Source organism: Macaca thibetana, chromosome 7 (assembly GCF_024542745.1).
Source record: "Macaca thibetana thibetana isolate TM-01 chromosome 7, ASM2454274v1, whole genome shotgun sequence".
NCBI classification, from domain to species: domain Eukaryota; kingdom Metazoa; phylum Chordata; class Mammalia; order Primates; family Cercopithecidae; genus Macaca; species Macaca thibetana.
Window position 1 is genome coordinate 26,084,743 of NC_065584.1, and position 19,536 is coordinate 26,104,278.

Here is a 19,536-nt window from a genome sequence, read left to right on the forward strand (position 1 = left end):
ATTTGGGTTGATTCCAAGTCTTTGCTATTGTGAATAGTGCTGCAATAAACATACGTGTGCATGTGTCTTTATAGCAGCATAATTTATAATCCTTTGGGTATATACCCAGTAATGGGATGGCTGGGTCATATGGTACATGCACACGTATGTTTATTGCAGCACTATTCACAATAGCAAAGACTTGGAATCCACCCAAATGTCCATCAGTGACAGATTGGATTAAGAAAATGTGGCACATATACACCATGGAATACTATGCAGCCATAAAAAAGGATGAGTTTGAGTCCTTTGTAGGGACTTGGATGCAGCTGGAATCCATCATTCTTAGCAAACTATCTCAAGAACAGAAAACCAAACACCGCATGTTCTCACTCATAGGTGGGAACTGAACAATGAGATCACTCGGACTCAGGAAGGGGAACATCACACACCGGGGCCTATCATGGGGAGGGGGGGGGGGGGGAGGGATTGCATTGGGAGTTATACCTGATGTAAATGACGAGTTGATGGGTGCAGCACAGCAACATGGCACAAGTATACATATGTAACAAACCTGCACGTTATGCACATGTACCCTACAACTACAGTGGCTCACTTCTTTTGTGATTCTTCAGTTACTTCAGGCCATCTGGATGCATACGTGCAGGTCACAGGGGATATGATGGCTTAGCTTGGGCTCAGAGGCCTGACAGTACTATCTTATAGTTCTGGATATCAGAAGTCCAAAAACGGTCATGTGTGGTGGCTCACACCTGTAGTGTCAACTACTTGGAGGCTGAGGTGGGCGGATCACTTGAGCCCAGAAGTTCAAGACCAGCCTGGACAACATAGTGAGGTCTCGTCTCTTTCAAAAAGTGAAAAAAGTTAGCCAAGTGTGGTGGCATGCACCTGAAGTCCAGCTACTCAGGAGGTGGAGGTGACAGGATGACTTGAGCCCGAGAGATCGAGGATGCATTGAGCCATGTGTGCACCATTGCACTCCAGCCTGGCCAACAGAGCAAGACCTCGCCTCTTAAAAAATATTAAAAATAATTTTTGTAACATCCAAAAATGGATCTTACAAAGGTAAAATCAGGAAGTTGTCAGGGCTGTGCTCCTTCTAGAGGCTCTAGAGGAGAGCCACTCCTTACCTTTTCCAGATTCTAGAAATTGCCTGCATTCCTTGGTTCACGGCCTTCCAGCAATGGCACCACTCCAACCGCTGCTTGCATCATCACATCTTCTCCTTTTGACTTTGACCCTCCGGCTTTCCTCTTATAAGAACACTTGTGATTACATTTAGAACCCATCTGGAGAATACAGGAGAATCTCCCCATCTCAAGAAACTTAATGCAATCATATTAGCAAAGTTCCTTTGGCCATGTAAAGAAACATATTCACTAGTTTGAGATTAGAACATGAACCTCTTTGAGGAGGAGGCGTTATTCTGCCTAGCACAAAGTATAATTCACACACAGTAAAATGCCTGGATCTTGAACATGCAATTCTATGAGTTTTGATAAATATGTGTACTCATGTTACTCACACATGAATGAGATTATAGAAGATTTTCATCACACGAAAATTCCCTCCTGCCCCTTTCCAGTCAGTTTTTCCCCTGCCCACCCTTACCCCAAGCGACTGCTTTTCTAATCTTTATTGCTGCAGATTAACTTCATGTATTATTATTATTATTTTTTTTGACAGAGTCTCACTCTTGTCTCTCAGGCTGGAGTACAGTGGCATGATCTCGGCTCACTGCAACCTCTGCCTCCCAGATTCAAGCAATTCTCCGGCCTCAGCCTCTTGAATAGCTGGGATTACAGGCGCCTGCACCGTGCCCAGCTAATTTTTGTACTTTCAGTAAAGACGGGGTTTCACCGTGTTGGCCAGGCTGGTCTCGAACTGCTGACCTCAGGTGATCCACCTGCCTTGACCTCCCAAAGTGCTGTGATTACAGGTGTGAGCCACCGCGCCCAGCCAGCTTCACCTATTCTTGAGCTCCGTATGAGTGAAATCATAAAGTATGTGCTCTTTTCTGTCTAGTTTCTTTCACTTGGCATAATGTTTTATGTTTCATTCAGCACAAGATGCATCCATGATGTTGCACATATCATTAGTTCTTTCCTTTTTATTGCCAAGTAGTATTTCATTGTATGGATATACCACAGTTTATCTCTTCACCAGAAGGTAGACATTGAGTTTTTCCAAGATCTTCAGTATTATAAAATGATATTGCAAATATAGCTTCTGTCAACATTTTCGCATGAGATGTTTTGTGGATAAATGATTTCATCTCTCTTGAACAAATAATAATAAAAAATGCTGGGCTATAGGGTAGGAATACATTAAAATTTATAAGATATACTGCCAAACAATTTTTCACAGTTGTACACATTTACAGCTCTATCAGTTTTATCTGAGAATTCCAATTGCTCCATATCCTCATCAACATTTCACATTGTCAAGCTTTTAAATTTTAGCCATTCTAGCTGAGGTAAGTGATATTTCATTATGATCTTAACTGGTTTTTCCTTAATGACTAATGAAGTTGAAAACCTTCTCATGTTTCTACCTGCATATTTTCTTTGTGAGGTGCCTGTTCAAATCATTCCCATTTTTTTGTGTGTGTTTTTATTATTGAGTTCTTATATTTATAGTATGGGTTATGTCATATTTATATTGCTTACATTATTTAATACATATTCAAATTGCATGTTTTATTCTACATAGTATTTATAATATATTCATTATAATTTATTGAGTTTTTCATATATCTTAGAAACATGCTCTCTTTAAAATATATGTACTACAAATATTTTTTCCTTTTTTTGTGGCTCATTTATTCATTTACTCAGAGATTTGAATAGAGAGAGATAGATATAGAAATGACTATAGATGTGTGTGACTGTGTACGTGTGTGTATGTATGCATATGTACACACTCACACACATCTATAACCCCCCCACACACACACAAGAGGAGCACATACATATATATTTCCCAGTTCTATCTACTAAGAGATTTTAGAGGCAATACCACCTCAGTAACAATAAGCACTCCGTGGATATAAATACCATTTTCCACTGAAGGGAGAGCAGAGCTCCTTGGAGAAATGGGTGATGTCAGGGCTGGGTCAGGGAAAGTAGAAAAAAATGTAAATAGTACAAAAATGTAAGGATGTGCTCAAGGAATGATGGGAATATGTCACAAAGATATAGGTGTTGGGGGCGTGCCCAAGATGGCTGAATAGGAACAGCTCCAGCCTCCAGCTCCCAGCATGAGTGACACAGAAGACAGGCGATTTCTGCATTTTCAACTGAGGTACCGGGTTCATCTCACTGGGGAGTGCCGGTCAACTGATGCTGGTCAGCTGGTGCAGGACATAGGCATGGGCAAAGACTTCATGTCTAAAACACCAAAAGCAACAGTAACAAAAGCCAAAATTGACAAATGGGATCTAATTAAACTAAAGAGCTTCTGCACAGCAAAAGAAATTACCATCAGAGTCAACAGGCAACCTACAGAATGGGACAAAAATTTGCAATCTACTCATCTGACAAAGGGCTAATATCCAGAACCTATAAAGAACTCAATCAAATTTACAAGAAAAAACCAAACAACCCCATCAAAAAGTGGGCAAAGGATATGAACAGACACTTCTCAAAAGAAGACATTCATACAGCCAACAGACACTTGAAAAAATGCTCATCATCACTCACCATCAGAGAAATGCAAATCAAAACCACAATGAGATACCATCTCACACCAGTTAGAATGGCAATCATTAAAAAGTCAGGAAACAATAGGTGCTGGAGAGGATGTGGAGAAATAGGAACACTTTTACACTGTTGGTGGGACTGTAAACTAGTTCAACCATTGTGGAAAACAGTGTGGCGATTCCTCAAGGATCTAGAACTAGAAATACCATTTGACCCAGCCATCCCATTACTCAGGATATACCCAAAGGTTTATAAGTCATACTGCTATAAGGGCACATGCACATGTATGTTTATTGCAGCACTATTCACAATAGCAAAGTCTTGGAATCAACCCAAATGTCCATCAGTGGCAGACTGGATTAAGAAAATGCGGCACATATACACCATGGAATACTATGCAGCCATAAAAAAGGATGAGTTCGTGTCCTTTGTAGGGGCATGGATGCAGCTGGAAACCATCATTCTCAGCAAACTATCACAAGAACAGAAAATCAAATATCACATGTTCTCACTCATAAGTGGGAATTGAACAATGAGATCACTTGGACACAGGAAGGGGAGCATCACACACCAGGTCCTATTGTGGGGAGGGGGGAGGGGGAAGGGGTAGCGTTAGGAGATATACCTAATGTAAATGACGAGTTAATGGGTGCAGCACACCAACAAGGCACATGTATACATATGTAACAAACCTGCACGTCGTGCACATGTACCCTAGAAGTTAAAGTATAATAATAAAAATAAAATAAAATAAAATAATAAAAATAAAATAAAATAAAACCAAAAAAAAGAAAAAAAGATACAGGTGTCCCTTTGAAGGGGTACCCACTGGTCAAATCTGAAGTAATCTGATGATAGTGAAGAATTATACCTATTGAATAAAGTAAGAATCTAAGAGTCCACACCAATGTAAATTAGTTAATTAAATGAATAAATAAATAAGAAGAGAAAGTCCTGCCTACAGAAGAAAGCCAATGATAAACATAGGAGGAATGATAGAAAATCACCATTTGGCAGCCATCATAATTATTCATTCAGGCAAGAATCATGAATATATATGGTAAATTAGTGGGTAAATGTTTGAGAACTCATGAGATAGTTACATAGTCTTAAAGTATCCCCTACAAGATACCTATTAATTACAAAAGGTATAATACAGTGAAAACACCTCTATACCTAATTGATCAAAATCATCATTGCCAGAATAGGAACTAACCAACAGCATTTGCCTCCTGATATGGTGCACTGAGAATTCAGAATCATTTTTGTGGTGTTCTTACCAAAAGTGCATAACCTGAATCTAATCATGACACAAACTGAAATTAGCACGTTTTACAAAATTACTGGGTTATGCACTTTCAAAATGCCAGTGTCATGAGACTCAGGAAAATGTACACAGACACACACTCTCTCACACACATAGTCCCCTCAAGAACTGTTTCAGGTGAAAGAAAACTAATGAGATGTGACAAACTGGACACACTTCATGATCCTGGATATTCTTTTGTTAGGAAGGACATCATTATGGCAAGTCGATGCAATCTGAATAAAGTCTGTAGATTAGACAATAGTATTGGATCAGCATTAAGTGCCTGACTTTGACAACAGTACTGCAGTTGTGTACGAAAATTGCTTGTTTTCAGGAAATGCACACTAACATAATTGGGGGGAAAAGTATCATGTCTGCAACCTACTCTCAACTCTTATGCTGTTTGTTTTAATCACATATGTGTGAGCCTATGAAAACATTTTTCATGTATTTACATAAAATATATCTTTATATATCACATATATTTTGTCAACTGCAGCCCTTTAGTTTCCATTTATGTGATGTCAACATGGCATAGCTGGGAGAATAGGAAATGGTCCAAAAGCCTTGTTTTGCATCATGAATGTTTTCTAAACTTACTCTCAAGTAATTTGCATTTACAGTAATATTATTTCCCTTGTTTGAAGATCTTTTTCTTAACTGCTATTTTGCACTTATCTATCTCCATTTCTTTTTTTATTTTTTAAGAAATTCCACTACATATATATGTAATTATACTTTAAGTTCTGGGATACATGTGCAGAACATGCAGATTCCTCTCTTCATTTAGTGCTATAAATTTCCCTCTAAACACTGTTTTAGCTGTGTCCCAGAGATTCTGGTACATTGTGTCTTTGTTCTCATTGGTTTCAAAGAACTTATTTATTGCTGCCTTAATTTCATTATTTGCCCAGTAGTCATTCAGGAGCAAGTTGTTCAGTTTCCATGTAGTTGTGCGGTTTTGAGTGAGTTTCTTAATCCTGAGTTCTAATTTGATTGCACTGTGGTCTTAGAGGCTGGTTATGATTTCCGTTCTTTTGCATTTGCTAAGGAGTGCCATACTCCCAATTACATGGTCAATTTTAGAATAAGTGTGATGTGATGCTGATAAGAATGTATATTCTTTTGTTTGGGGTGGAGAGTTCGGTAGATGTCTGTTAGGTCTGCTTGGTCCAGAGCTGAGTTCAAGTCCTGAATAACCTTGTTAATTTTCTGTCTTGTTGATCTAATATTAACAGTGGGGTGTTAAAGTCTCCCACTATTATTGTGTGGGAGTTTAAGTCTCTTTGTAGGTATCTAAGAACTTGCTTTATGAACCTGGGTACTCCTGTATTAGGTGCATGTATATTTAGGACACTTAGCTCTTCTTGTTGTGTTGATTCCTTTACCATTATGTAATGCCCTTCTTTGTCTCTTTTGATCTTTGTTGGTTTAAAGTCTGTTTTATCAGAGACTAGAATTGCACCCCTGCTTTTTTTTTCTTTCCATTTTCTTGGTAAATATTCCTCCATCCCTTTATTTTGAGCCTATGTGTGTCTTTCAACATGAGATGGGTCTCCTGAATACAGCACACCGATGGGTCTTGATTCTTTATCCAATTTGCCAATCTATGTCTTTTAATTGAGGCATTTAGCCCATTTACATTTAAGGCTATTATTGTTATGTTTGAATTTGATCCTGTCATTATGATACTAACTGGTTATTTTGCCTGTTGGTTGATGCAGTGTCTTCATGGTGTCAATGGCCTTTACAATTTCATATGTTTTTGTGTGGCTGGTACCGGTTTTTCCTTTCCATATTTAGTGCTTCCTTCAGGAGCTCTTGTAAGGCAGGCCTGGTGGTGACAAAATCTCTCAGCACTTGGTTGTCTGTAAAGGATTTTATTTCTCCTTCGCTTTTGAAGTTTAATTTGGCTGGATATGAAATTCCGGGTTAATTCTTTTCATTAAGAATGTTGAATATTGGCCCCCACTCTCTTATGGCTTTTAGGGTTTCTACAAAGAGATCCACTGTTAGTCTGATGGGCTTCCCTGTGTGGGTAACCTGACCTTTCTCTCTGGCTGCCTTTAACATTTTTTCCTTCATTTCAACCTTGGTGAAACTGATGATTATGTCTTGGGGTTGCTCTTCTCAAGGAGTACTTTGTGGTCTTCTCTGTATTTCCTGAATTTGAATGTTGGCCTTTCTTGCTAGGTTGGGGTAGTTCTCCTGGATAAGGTTGTGAAGAGTGCTTTCCAACTTGGTTCCATTCTCCCCGTCACCTTCAGGTACACCAGTCAAACATAGGTTTGGTCTCTTCCCATAGTCCCATATTTCTTGGCAGCTTCATTCATTCCTTTTCATTCTTTCTTTTCTAATCTTGTCTTCATGCTTTATTTCATTAAGTTGATCTTCAATCTCTGATATACTTTCTTCCACTTGATCAGTTCAGCTATTGATACTTGTGTATGCTTCACTAAGTTCTCATGCTATGTTTTTCAGTTCCATCAGGTAATTTATGTTTTTCTCTAAACTGATTATTCTGGTTAGCAATTCCTCTAACCTTTTTTCAAGGTTCTTAGCTTCCTTGCATTGGGTTAGAATCCACTCCTTTAGCTCGGAGGAGTTTGTTTTTACCCACTTTCTGAAGCCTACTTCTGTCAATTCGTCAAACTCATTCTCCATCCAGTTTTGTTCCTTTGCTGGTGAGGAGTTGTGATCCTTTGAAGGAGAAGAGGCATTCTGGTTTTTGGAATTTTCAGGCTTTTTGTGCTGGTTTTTTCTCATCTTCATGGATTCATCTACCTTTGGTCTTTGATGTTGGTGACCTTCAGATGGGGTCTCTGAGTAGACATCCTTTTTGTTGATGTTGATGCTATTCCTTTCTGTTTGTTAGTTTTTCTTCTAACAGTCAGACGTCTCTGTTGCAGGTCTGCTGGAGTTTGCTGGAGGTCCACTCCAGACTCTGTTTTCCTAGGTATCACCAGCAGAGGCTGTAGAACAGCAAAGATTGCTGCCTGTTCCTTCCTCTGGAAGCTTTGTCCCAGAGGGGCACCCACCAGATGCCAGCCAGAGCTCTCCTGTATGAGGTGTCTCCCATTCAGGAGGCATGAGAGTCAGGGACCCAGTTGAGGAGGCAGTCTGTCCCTTAGCAGAGCTCGAGTACTGTGCTGGGAGATCTGCTGTTCTCTTCAGAGCCAGCAGGCAGGAACATTTAAGTCTGCTGAAGCTGCGCCCACAGCCACCCCTTCCCCCAGGTGCTCTGTCCCAGGGAGATGGGAGTTTTATCTATAAGCCACTGACTGGGGCTGCTGCCTTTCTTTCAGAAATGCCCTGGCCAGAGAGGAGGAATCTAGAGAGGCAGTCTGGCTACAGCAGCTTTGCCAAGCTGCGGTGGGCTCCACCCAGTTCAAACTTCCCTGTGGCTTTGTTTACACTGTGAGGGGAAAACTGCCTACTCAAGCATCAGTAATGGCAGACACCCCTCCCCCAACCAAGCTCGAGCATCCCATGTTGACTTCAGACTGCTGTGCTGGCAGCAAGAATTGAAAGCCAGTGGATCTTAGCTTGCTGGGCACCATGGGGGTGGGATCCACTGAGCTAGACCACTTGGTTCCCTGGCTTCAGCCCCCTTTCCAGGGGAGTGAATGGTTCTGTTTCACTGGCATTCCAGGATCCACTGGGGTATGAAAAAAAACTCCTGGGCTACCCTCTTTGGGTCCCCTCCCTTTGTATGGGAGCTCTGTTTTCACTCTATTTCACTCTATTCAATCTTGCAACTGCACCCTTCTGGTCAGTGTTTGTTACGGCTCAAGCTGAGCTTTCGCTCACTGTCCACCGCTGCTGTTTGCCACTGTCACAGACCTGCCGCTGACTTCCATCCCTCTGGATCCAGCAGGGTGTCCTGCTGTGCTCCTGATCCAGCGAGGTGCCCATTGCCACTCCCAATCAGGCAAAAGGCTTGCCATTGTTCCTGCACCGCTAAGTGCCTGGGTTCGTCCTAATCGAGCTGAACACTAGTCACTGGGTTCCATCGTTCTCTTCCATGACCCACGGCTTCTCATAGAGCTATAACAGTCACCACATGGCCCAAGATTCCATTCTTTGGAATCCGTGAGGCCAAGAACCCCAGGTCAGAGAACAAAAGGCTTGCCACCATCCTGGAAGTGGCTTGCTGCCATTTTGGAAGTGGCCTGCCACCATCTTGGGAGCTCTGGGAGCAAGGACCTCCCTGGTAACATTTTGGTGACCATGAAGGTACCTCCAAAGAGGTGAGTAATATTGGACCACTTTTACTTGCTATTCTGTCTTATCTTTCCTTAGAATTGGAGGAAAATACCAGGCACCCGTTAGCCAGTTAAAAACAATTAGTGTGGCTGCCAGACTTAAGACTCAGGTGTGAGGTTATCTGGGGAAGGGCTTTCTAACAAGCCCCAACCCTTCTGGGTTGCAGACATTGGTCTGCCTGGAGCCAGCTTCCACTTTCAATTTTCTTGGGGAAGCTGAGGGCCGACTAGAGCCAGAAAGCTGTTGTCCTGAACTCCTGGCAGTAGCTGGTTGAGATCACGGCTTAGCCAGAAGTCTCTACTCAACAGTCACCCGCCCATGTGTGTGCTCCTACCTATCCTTCTGACCCATCCTCCTGGGTCCCGACCATGACTTTCTGGAAACTGTAGCTCCAAAATTCTCCTTATCTCTGAATCTACTTCCTCTGATCCCTGCCTCCTAGGCACTAATGGTTCAGACTTTCATTTCCTCTAGCAAGTCTTACCTCCAAAGGAAGCTCTTCGCTGTGTCCTTAGGCACTTAGGCTATAACCCAGGGAGTCTTATCCCTGGTGTCCCTCCCAATTTAGGTATACAGCTCTCAACATGGGCAGTTATGTGAGACCCATTCCCCACCACCCTTGCCAGGGCCCCAAGTTTGTAATGGCTAAGAGAGAAAGATGGGGGGAGAGAGAGAGAGAGAGAGAGAGAGATGGAGAGAGAGAGATGGAGAGAGAGACAAAGAGGGAGTCAAAGAGAAAAAGAAAGGAGAAGATAGAAATAGTAGAAAGAAAAAAGAAAGAGAGAAAGAAAGAAAGAAAGAAAGAAAGAGAAAGAAAGAACGAACGAACGAACGAAAGGAAGAAAGAAAGAAAGAAAGAAAGAAAGAAAGAAAGAAAGAAAGAAAGAAAGAAAGAAAGAAAGAAAGAAAGAAAGAAAGAAAGAAAGAGTGCCCCTTTCCTTTAAAAGCCGGGGTAAATTTAAAACCTGTAATTGATAGTTGAAGGTCTTGTCCATGACCCTATAACACTCCAATACCACTTTGTTGTCAGTTTAAATAAAGGCGTAGCCTGAAAGCACTGAGACCACTGACAACCCATAGCCTTCCCATCAAAAATCCTTAACCCAGTAACCGCAGATGGGCCAAATGCATTCAGTCAGTAGCAGCAACTGCCTTGCTAAAAGTAGAAAAGTAACTTTTAGAGGAAACCTCATTGTGAGCACCCCTCACCAGTTCAGAATTATTCTAACTCAAAAAGGTAGCTTACTAACTCAAAAATCTTAAAGTATGGGGCTATTCTGTTAGAAAAGGGTAATGTAACTCCAACCACTGATAATTCCCTTAACCCAGCAGATTTCCTAACAGGGGATTTAAATCTTAATTACCATACAGAGGTCCGACCAGACCTAGGAGGAACTCCCTTCAGGACAGGAAGATAGACGGTTCCTCCCAGGTGATTGAGGAAAAAACCACAATGGGTATTCAGTAATTGATAACAGAGACTCTTGTGGAAGCAGAGTTAGAAAAATTGCCTAATAATTGGTCTTCTCAAAGGTACGAGCCGTTTGCACTCAGCCAAGCCTTAAAGTATTTACAGAATCAAAAGATTATCTCAATCCTGACTCAAAAGGTTGCTACACCCTTTTTCAAATTTGCATAAGAACAGTTGTTTATGGGAATGCATCTTGATGGGGCAGCTGGATTGTTATGAAATATTCAGGAACCCAGTCCAGCTCTAGGACTCACTCCTGAGCGCAAAGGCAATGTTGGGCACACTGCTAAAGGACCACTAGAATCTAGCAGGCAGGACCCCTTTCTTTGTGGTAAAGAAAGGTGGAAAAACAGGTGCAGGACTGCTACATCGGTGAGCATAACTAATCCGATAAGCAGAGGTCCGTGAGTGGTTACGCACCCTGGAAAGTAATAAGCATTAGAACCATAGAGAACACTCTATGACTAACGCCCATCGGAAATTGACTAGGGGTGCTGGCATCCCTATGTTCTATTTTCAGATGGGAAACGTTCTCCTCAGGGCAAAAACACCCCTAAGATGTATTCTGGAGAATTGGGACCAATTTGACCCTCAGACGCTAAGAAAGAAATGACTTATATTCTTCTGCAGTACCGCATGGCCACGATATCCTCTTCAATGGGGAGAAACCTGGCCTCCAGAGGGAAGTATAAATTATAACACCATCTTACAGCTAGACCTCTTCTGTAGAAAGGAGGGCAAACGGAGTGAAGTGCCATATGTGCGAACTTTCTTTTCATTAAGAAACAACTCGCAATTACGTAAAAAGTGTGGTTTATGCCCTACAGGAAGCCCTCAGAGTCTACCTCCCTATCCCAGCGTCCCCCTGACTCCTTTCCCAACTAATAAGGACCCCCTTTAACCCAAACAGTCCAAAGGAGATAGACAAAGGGGTAAACAAGGAACCAAAGAGTGTCAATATTCCCCAATTATGCCCCCTCCAAGCAGTGGGAGGAGGAGAATTTGGCCCACCCAGAGTGCATATACCTTTTTCTCTCTCAGACTTAAAGCAAATTAAAATAGACCCAGGTAAGTTCTTAGATAACCCTGATGGCTATATTGATGTTTTACAAGGGTTAGGACAATCCTTTGATCTGACATGGAGAGATATAACGTTACTGCTAAATCAGACACTAACCCCAAATGAGAGAAGTGCTGCCATAACTGTAGCTCAAGACTTTGGCGATCTCTGGTATCTCATTAAGGTCAATGATAGGATGACAACAGAGGAAAGAGAACGATTCCCCACAGGCCAGCAGACAGTTCCCAGTGTAGACCCTCACTGGGACACAGAATCAGGACATGGAGATTGGTGCCACAGACATTTGCTAACCTGAGTGCCAGAAGGACTAAGGAAAACTAGTAAAAAGCCTACAAATTATTCAATGATGTCCACTATAACATAGAGAAAGGAAGAAAATCCTACTGCCTTTCTAGAGAGACTAAGGGAGGCATTGAGAAAGCATACCTCCCTGTCACCTGACTCTATTGAAGGCCAACTAATCTTAAAGAGTAAGTTTATCACTCAGTCAGCTGCAGATATTAGAAAAAAAACTTCAAAAGTCCGCCTTAGGCCTGGAGCAAAACTTAGAAACCTTATTGAACTTGGCAACCAGGTTTTTTATAATAGAAATCAGGAGGAGCAGGTGGAATGGGACAAACAGGAAAAAAAAAAAAGAAAAGAAAAAAAAAAAAGGCCACTGCTTTAGTCATGGCCCTCAGGCAAGTGGACTTTGGAGGCTCTGGAAAAGGGAAAAGCTCCGCAAATCAAATGGCTAATAGGGCTTGTTTCTAGTGCGGTCTACAAGGACACTTTAAAAAAGATTGTCCAAGTAGAAATAAGCCACCCCCTCATCCATGCCCGTTATGTGAAGGGAATCACTGGAAGGCCCACTGCCCCAGGGGACGAAAGTCCTCTGAGTCAGAAGCCTCTAACCAGATGATCCAGCAGCAGGACTGAGGGTGCCCGGGGGAAGTGCCAGCCCATGCCATCACCCTCACAGAGCCCCGGCTATGCTTGACCATTGAGGGCCAGGAGGTTAACTGTCTCCTGGACACGGGCGTGGCCTTCTCAGTCTTACTCTCCCATCCCAGACAACTGTCCTCCAGATGTCACTATTCGAGGGTTCCTAGGACAGCCAGTCACTAGATACTTCTCCCAGCCACTAAGTTGTGACTGGGGAGCTTTACTCTTTTCACATGCTTTTCTAATTATGCTTGAAAGCCCCACTCCCTTGTTAGGGAGAGACATTCTAGCAAAAGCAGGGGCCATTATACACCTGAGCATAGGAGAAGGAACACCCGTTTGTTGTCCCCTGCTTGAAGAAGGAATTAATCCTGAAGTCTAGGCAACAGAAGGACAATATAAATGAGCAAAAAATGCCTGTCCTGTTCAAGTTAAACTAAAGGATTCTGCCTCCTTTCCCTACCAAAGGAGGTACCCCCTTAGACCCGAGGCCCAACAAGGACTACAAAAGATTGTTAAGGACCTAAAAGCCCAAGGCCTAGTAAAACCATGCAATAGCTCCTGCAATATTCCAATTTTAGGAGTACAGAAACCCAACGGACAGTGGAGGTTAGTGCAAGATCTCAGGATTATCAATGAGGCTGTTGCTCCTCTATACCCAGCTGTACCTAACCCTTATACTCTGCTTTCCCAAATACCAGAGGAAGCAGAGTGGTTTACAGTCCTGGACCTTAAGGATGCCTTTTTCTGCATCCGTGTACATCCTGACTCTCAGTTCTTGTTTGCCTTTGAAGATTCTTCAAACCCAACATCTCAACTCACCTGGACTGTTTTACCCCAAGGATTCTGGGATAGCCCCTATCTATTTGACCAGGCATTAGCCCAAGACTGGAGCCAATTCTCATACCTGGACACTCTTGTCCTTTGGTACATGGATGATTGACTTTTAGCCACCCATTCAGAAACCTTGTGCCATCAAGCCACCCAAGCGCTCTTAAATTTCCTCGATACCTGTGGCTACATGGTTTCCAAACCAAAGGCTCGGCTCTGCTCACAGCAGGTTAAATACTTAGGACTAAAATTATCCAAAGGCACCAGGGCCTTCAGTGAGGAATGTATCCAGCCTATACTGGCTTATCCTCATCCTAAAACCCTAAAGCAACTAAGAGTGTTCCTTGGCATAACAGATTTCTACCAAATACAGATTCCCAAGCACAGTGAAATAGCCAGACCATTATATACACTAATTAAGGAAACTCAGAAAGCCAATACCCATTTAGTAAGACAGACACCTGAAGCAGAAGCGGCTTTCCAGGCCCTAAAGAAGGCCTAAACCAAGTCCCAGTGTTAAGCTTGCCGACAGGGCAAGACTTTTCTTTATATGTCACAGAAAAAATAGGAATAGCTCTAGGAGTCCTCACACAGGTCCAAGGGATGAGCTTGCAACCCGTGGCATACCTGAGTAAGAAAATTGATGTAGTGGCAAAGGGTTGGCCTCATTGTTTACAGGTAGTGGCGGCAGTAGCAGTCTTAGTATCTGAAGCAGTTAAAATAATACAGGGAAGAGATCTTACTGTGTGGACATCTCATCATGTGAACGGCATACTCACTGCTAAAGGAGACTTGTGACTGTCAGACAACCATGTACTTAAATATCAGGCTCTATTACTTGAAGGGGCAGTGCTGTGACTGCACACTTGTGCAACTCTTAACCCAGTCACATTTCTTCCAGACAATGAATAAAAGCTAGAACATAACTGTCAACAAGTAATTACTCAAGCCTATGCCACTCAAGGGGACCTTTTAGAGGTTCCCTTGACTAATCCCAACCTCAACTTGTATTTTGACGGAAGTTCCTTTGTAGAAAAAGGATTTCAAAAAGTGGGGTATGCAGTGGTCAGTGATAATGGAATACTTGAAAGTAATCCCCTCACTCCAGGAACCAGTGCTCAGCTGACAGAACTAATGGCCCTCACTCAGGCACTAGAATTAGGAGAAGGAAAAAGGGTAAATATAATACAGACTCTAAGTATGCTTACCTAGTCCTCCATGCCCACGCAGCAATATGGAGAGAAAGAAAATTCCTAACTTCCGAGGGAACATCTATCAAACATCAGGAAGCCATTAGGAGATTATTATTGGCTATACAGAAACCTAAAGAGGTGGCAGTCTTACACTGCCGGGGTCATCAGAAAGGAAAGCAAAGGGAAATAGAAGGGAGCCACCAGGTGGATATTGAAGCCAAAAGAGCCACAAGGTGGGACCCTCCATTAGAAATGCTTGTAGAAGGACCCCTAGTGTGGGGTAATCCCCTCTGGGAAACCGAGCCCCAGTACTCAGCAGGAAAAGTAGAATGGGGAACCCCACAAGGACATCATTTCCTCCCCTCGGGATGGCTAGCCACCAAAAAAGGGAAAATATTTTTGCCTACAGCTAACCAATGGAAATTACTTAAAACCCTTCACCAAACCTTTCACTTAGGCATTGATAGCACCCATCAGATGGCCAAGTCATTATTTACAGGACCAGGCCTTTTTAAAACTATCAAGAAGATAGGGCCTGTGAAGTGTGCCAAAGAAATAATCCCCTGCACTGCAGGCCATACATTTCAATCCCTGTATCTTTAACCTCCTTGTTAAGTTTGTCCCTTCCAGAGTTGAAGCTATAAAACTACAAATGGTTCTTCAAATGGAGCCCCAGATGCAATCCATGACCAACATCTACCGTGGACCCCTGGACTGGCCTGCTAGCCCATGATCCGATGTTAATGACATCCAAGTCACCTCTCCCGAGGAAATCTCAACTTCACAATCCCCACTACACCCAATTCAGCAGGAAGCAGTTAGAGCAGTCATTGGCCAACCTCCCCAACAGCACTTGGGTTTTCCTGTTGAGAGGGGAGACTGAGAAGACTAGCTGGATCTCCTAGGCCAACTAAGAATCCCCACGCCTAGCTGGGAAGGAGACCACATCCACCTTTAAACACGAAGCTTGCAACTTAGCTCACACCTGACTAACCAGATAGTAAAGAGGCCTCACTAAAATGCTAATTAGGCAAAAACAGGAGGTAAAGAAATAGCCAATCATCTATTGCCTGAGAGCACAAAGGGAGGGACAATGATCGGGATATAAACCCAGGCATTCGAGCTGGCAACGGCTACCCTCTTTGGGTCCCCTCCCTTTGTATGGGAGCTCTATTTTCACTCTATTTCACTCTATTAAATCTTGCAACTGCAAAAACAAAACAAAACAAAACAAAACAAATCCTGCAGGCTGAGGCATAAGAATCGCTTGAACCTGGGAAGCAGAGGTTTCTGTGAGTTGAGATGGCACCACTGCACTCCAGCCTGGGTGACAGAGTGAGACTCTGTCACAAAACAACAAAAACAACAAAACAGAAAAACAGAAATAAATCTTAAGGAGAGTAATCAGCTAGCTCGGTGTCTGCCCAAACGGCCACCCAGTTTTGTGCTTGAAACCCAGGGCCCTGGTGGTGTAGGCACCTGAGGGAATCTTCTGGTCTGCAGGTTGCAAAGACCATGGGAAAAGCATAGTATCTGGGCCAGAATGCACCGTTCCTCACAGCACAGTCCTTCATGGCTTCCCTAGGCTAGGGGAAGGAGTTCCCCAACCCCCTGTGCTTCCTGGGTGAGGCAACACCCCACCCTGCTTTGGGTCGCCCTCCCTGGGCTGCACCCACTCTCTAACCTGTCCCAATGAGATGAGCCAGGTACTTCAGTTGGAAATGCAGAAATCACCCACCTTCTGTGTTGATCTCGCTGGGAGCTGCAGACCAGAGCTGTTCCTATTCGGCCATCTTGCCAGCCACACCCATCTATCTCCATTTCTAACCAGCATATGAACTTCCTCTGAATAAACCTTTGAGTGTAATGGTTTTAATTGGTCACTTCAGCATTATATCCAAACAATGAATTTAAAAGTTTGTGTAATTGCCGGGCGCGGTGGCTCAAGCCTGTAATCCCAGCACTTTGGGAGGCCAAGACGGGCGGATCACGAGGTCAGGAGATCAAGACCATCCTGGCTAACACGGTGAAACCCCGTCTCTACTAAAAAATACAAAAAACTAGCCGGGCGCGGTGGCGGGCGCCTGTAGTCCCAACTACTAGGGAGGCTGAGGCAGGAGAATGGCGTGAACCCGGGAGGCGGAGCTTGCAGTGAGCTGAGATCGGGCCACTGCACTCCAGCCTGGGCGACAGAGTGAGACTCCGTCTCAAAAAAAAAAAAGTTTGTGTAATTAATTTGGTCATTCCCATGCAGGAGAGGATCTCCAGCCACTATACAGGTGATACATGGAGATAGCCTGTCTCAAAGTCACCAAAAGTAGCACTTCACCAGCTCCCTTATATTAGCCTAAAATCCTCAGACCATCTGGCTTCAATCACTGCTCAGACCTCAAGGGCTCCTACCCCCCACCCCCACCCCTCCCACCTTCTTCTGCCACCGTAGAACCCCTTGGTGTTTTTAGAAAACAACAGACATGCTCTTGCCTTGGAAACTTTACACAGCCTGCTCCCTATTTCTGGACAGCTCTTCTCTCCCATATCTTTGTGACTGGTTCTGTCATCATCTTAAGTCTTTGCTCAAATGTAAACTTTATAGGGAAGCCTGTCCCAACCTCCTCATTTTAAATTTTAATGCCCCTGCTCCAAGATTCTTATCATTCTTCCCTGCTTTATCTTTTTCTCCATAGCATTTATCACCTCCTAATTTTATAATTTATTTATTTAGTTTTGTCTGTTTTTTCACTCTGTTTAGAGGGTAAACGCCATGGCTTTTTGTTTTTTATTCATTGTTCAATCCCTCATCAAGAACCAGGTGTGTCACACAGCACGTGCTGAGAAAGAAAACAAAGGGCAGTCTCTGAGAAGCAGAACTGATCTGGCACTCAGAACTAGGGCATATTATTTTCTGATTAGACATAAGCAATCCCACAGAAAACCAACCCTAGACAGGTTACTCTGAGAGCAGGATACAATGAGACAATGCAAAGTCATAAGTCATTTTATGACTTTAAGCACAGACCCAAACAAGGTCCCTGTGCCACCCACAAAACACCAAACACCTCCTGTCTTGGCCAAAATGAGTGACTGCTACTTCTTTTCTACTAACAGCTTTATCCTCATTCTTGTCTACTCTCCTCAAGATTTATTTCTGTTTTTCTGTTTTGTTGTTGTTGTTGCTGTTGTTTTGTGACAGAATCTCACTCTGTCACCTAGTCTGGATTGTAGTGGTGCCATCTTGGCTCACAGTACCTCTGCTTCCCAGATTCAACTGATTCTCATGCCTCAGCCTCCTGAGTAGCTGGAACTACAGGCGTGTACCACCATGCCTTGTTAATTATTATTTATTTCTATCAAATCATAGAAGGTGTTGTGGGAAGTCAGAGACCCCAAACAGAGGGACCAGCTGGAGCTGAGGCAGAAGAACATAAATTGTGAAGATTTCATGGACATTTATCACTTCCCTAATAATACTCTTACAATTTCTTATGTCTGTCTTTACTTTAATCTCTTAGTCACATTATCTTTGTAAGCTGAGAATGTACATCACCTCAGGACCATTATTGTACAAATTGATTGTAAAACATGTATGTTTGAACAATATGAAATCAGTGCACCCTAAAAAAGAACAGAATAACAGTGATTTTCAGGGAACAACGGAAGATAACCATAAGGTCTGACTGCCTACGGGGTTAGGCAGAATAGAGCCATATTTTTCTTCCTGCAGAAAGCCTATAAATGGACATGTGAGTAGGAGAGATATAGCTGAATTCTTTTCCCAGCAAGGAATATTAATTGATACCCTGGGGAAAGAATGCATTCCTAGGAGAAGGTCTATAAACGGCCACTCTGGGAGTGTCTGTCTTTTGTGATTGAGATAAGGAATGAAATATGCCCTGGTCTCCTGCAGTATCCTCAGGCTTACTAGGATTGGGAAATTCCAGTCTGGTAAATTTTGGTGAGACCGGTTCTCTGCTCTTGAACCCTGTTTCCTGTTAAGGTATTTATCAAGACAATATGTGCACAGTGGGACATAGACCCTCATCAGTAATTCTAATTTTGCCTTTGCCTTGTGATCCTTATTGCCCTTTGAAGCATGTGATCCTTGTAACCTACTCCATGTTTGTACACCCCCTCCCCCTTTAAAATCCCTAATAAAAACTTGCTAGTTTTGTGGCTCGGGGTTGTCATCATGGTCCTACCAATATGTGATGTCACCCCCAGAGGCCCAGCTGTAAAATTCCTCTCTTTGTACTCTTTCTCTTTATTTTTCAGACTAGCCGACACTTAGGGAAAATAAAGAAAGAACCTACGTTGAAATATTGGGGGCTGGTTCCCCCAATAGAAGACAGAGGCACTTCTAACAGCATCCAATCTAAAGCAAACTGAACTTCCCTAGTCTCTGACAAATCACCCAATCAAAGCCCAAATTCTGTAATAGGTTCTTTCTAATAACCTCCTACAGAGATACCTTATGGTGTGTTTTTTTTTCAACACTGCAATGAGTAATAAAGCCATGTGCTCAACTACAGGAATGTTCCTGTATATTTGTGGAAGGAAGGAAGGAAGGTCCTGTGAAAATAATGTTCCTAATGCAACATTCACTAATTAAATACATTGCCACCTACTCAAGGGTTAAGTATTCTGAATCTAATGGGAGCTCTAAGCTGTTTATCTCTACCTTATAAAGTTCATTTCACCAAATTCTTATTGAAATTTAGTTATAATCCAGTCTCTTCCTGGAACTAGCAGTTAACAAATTT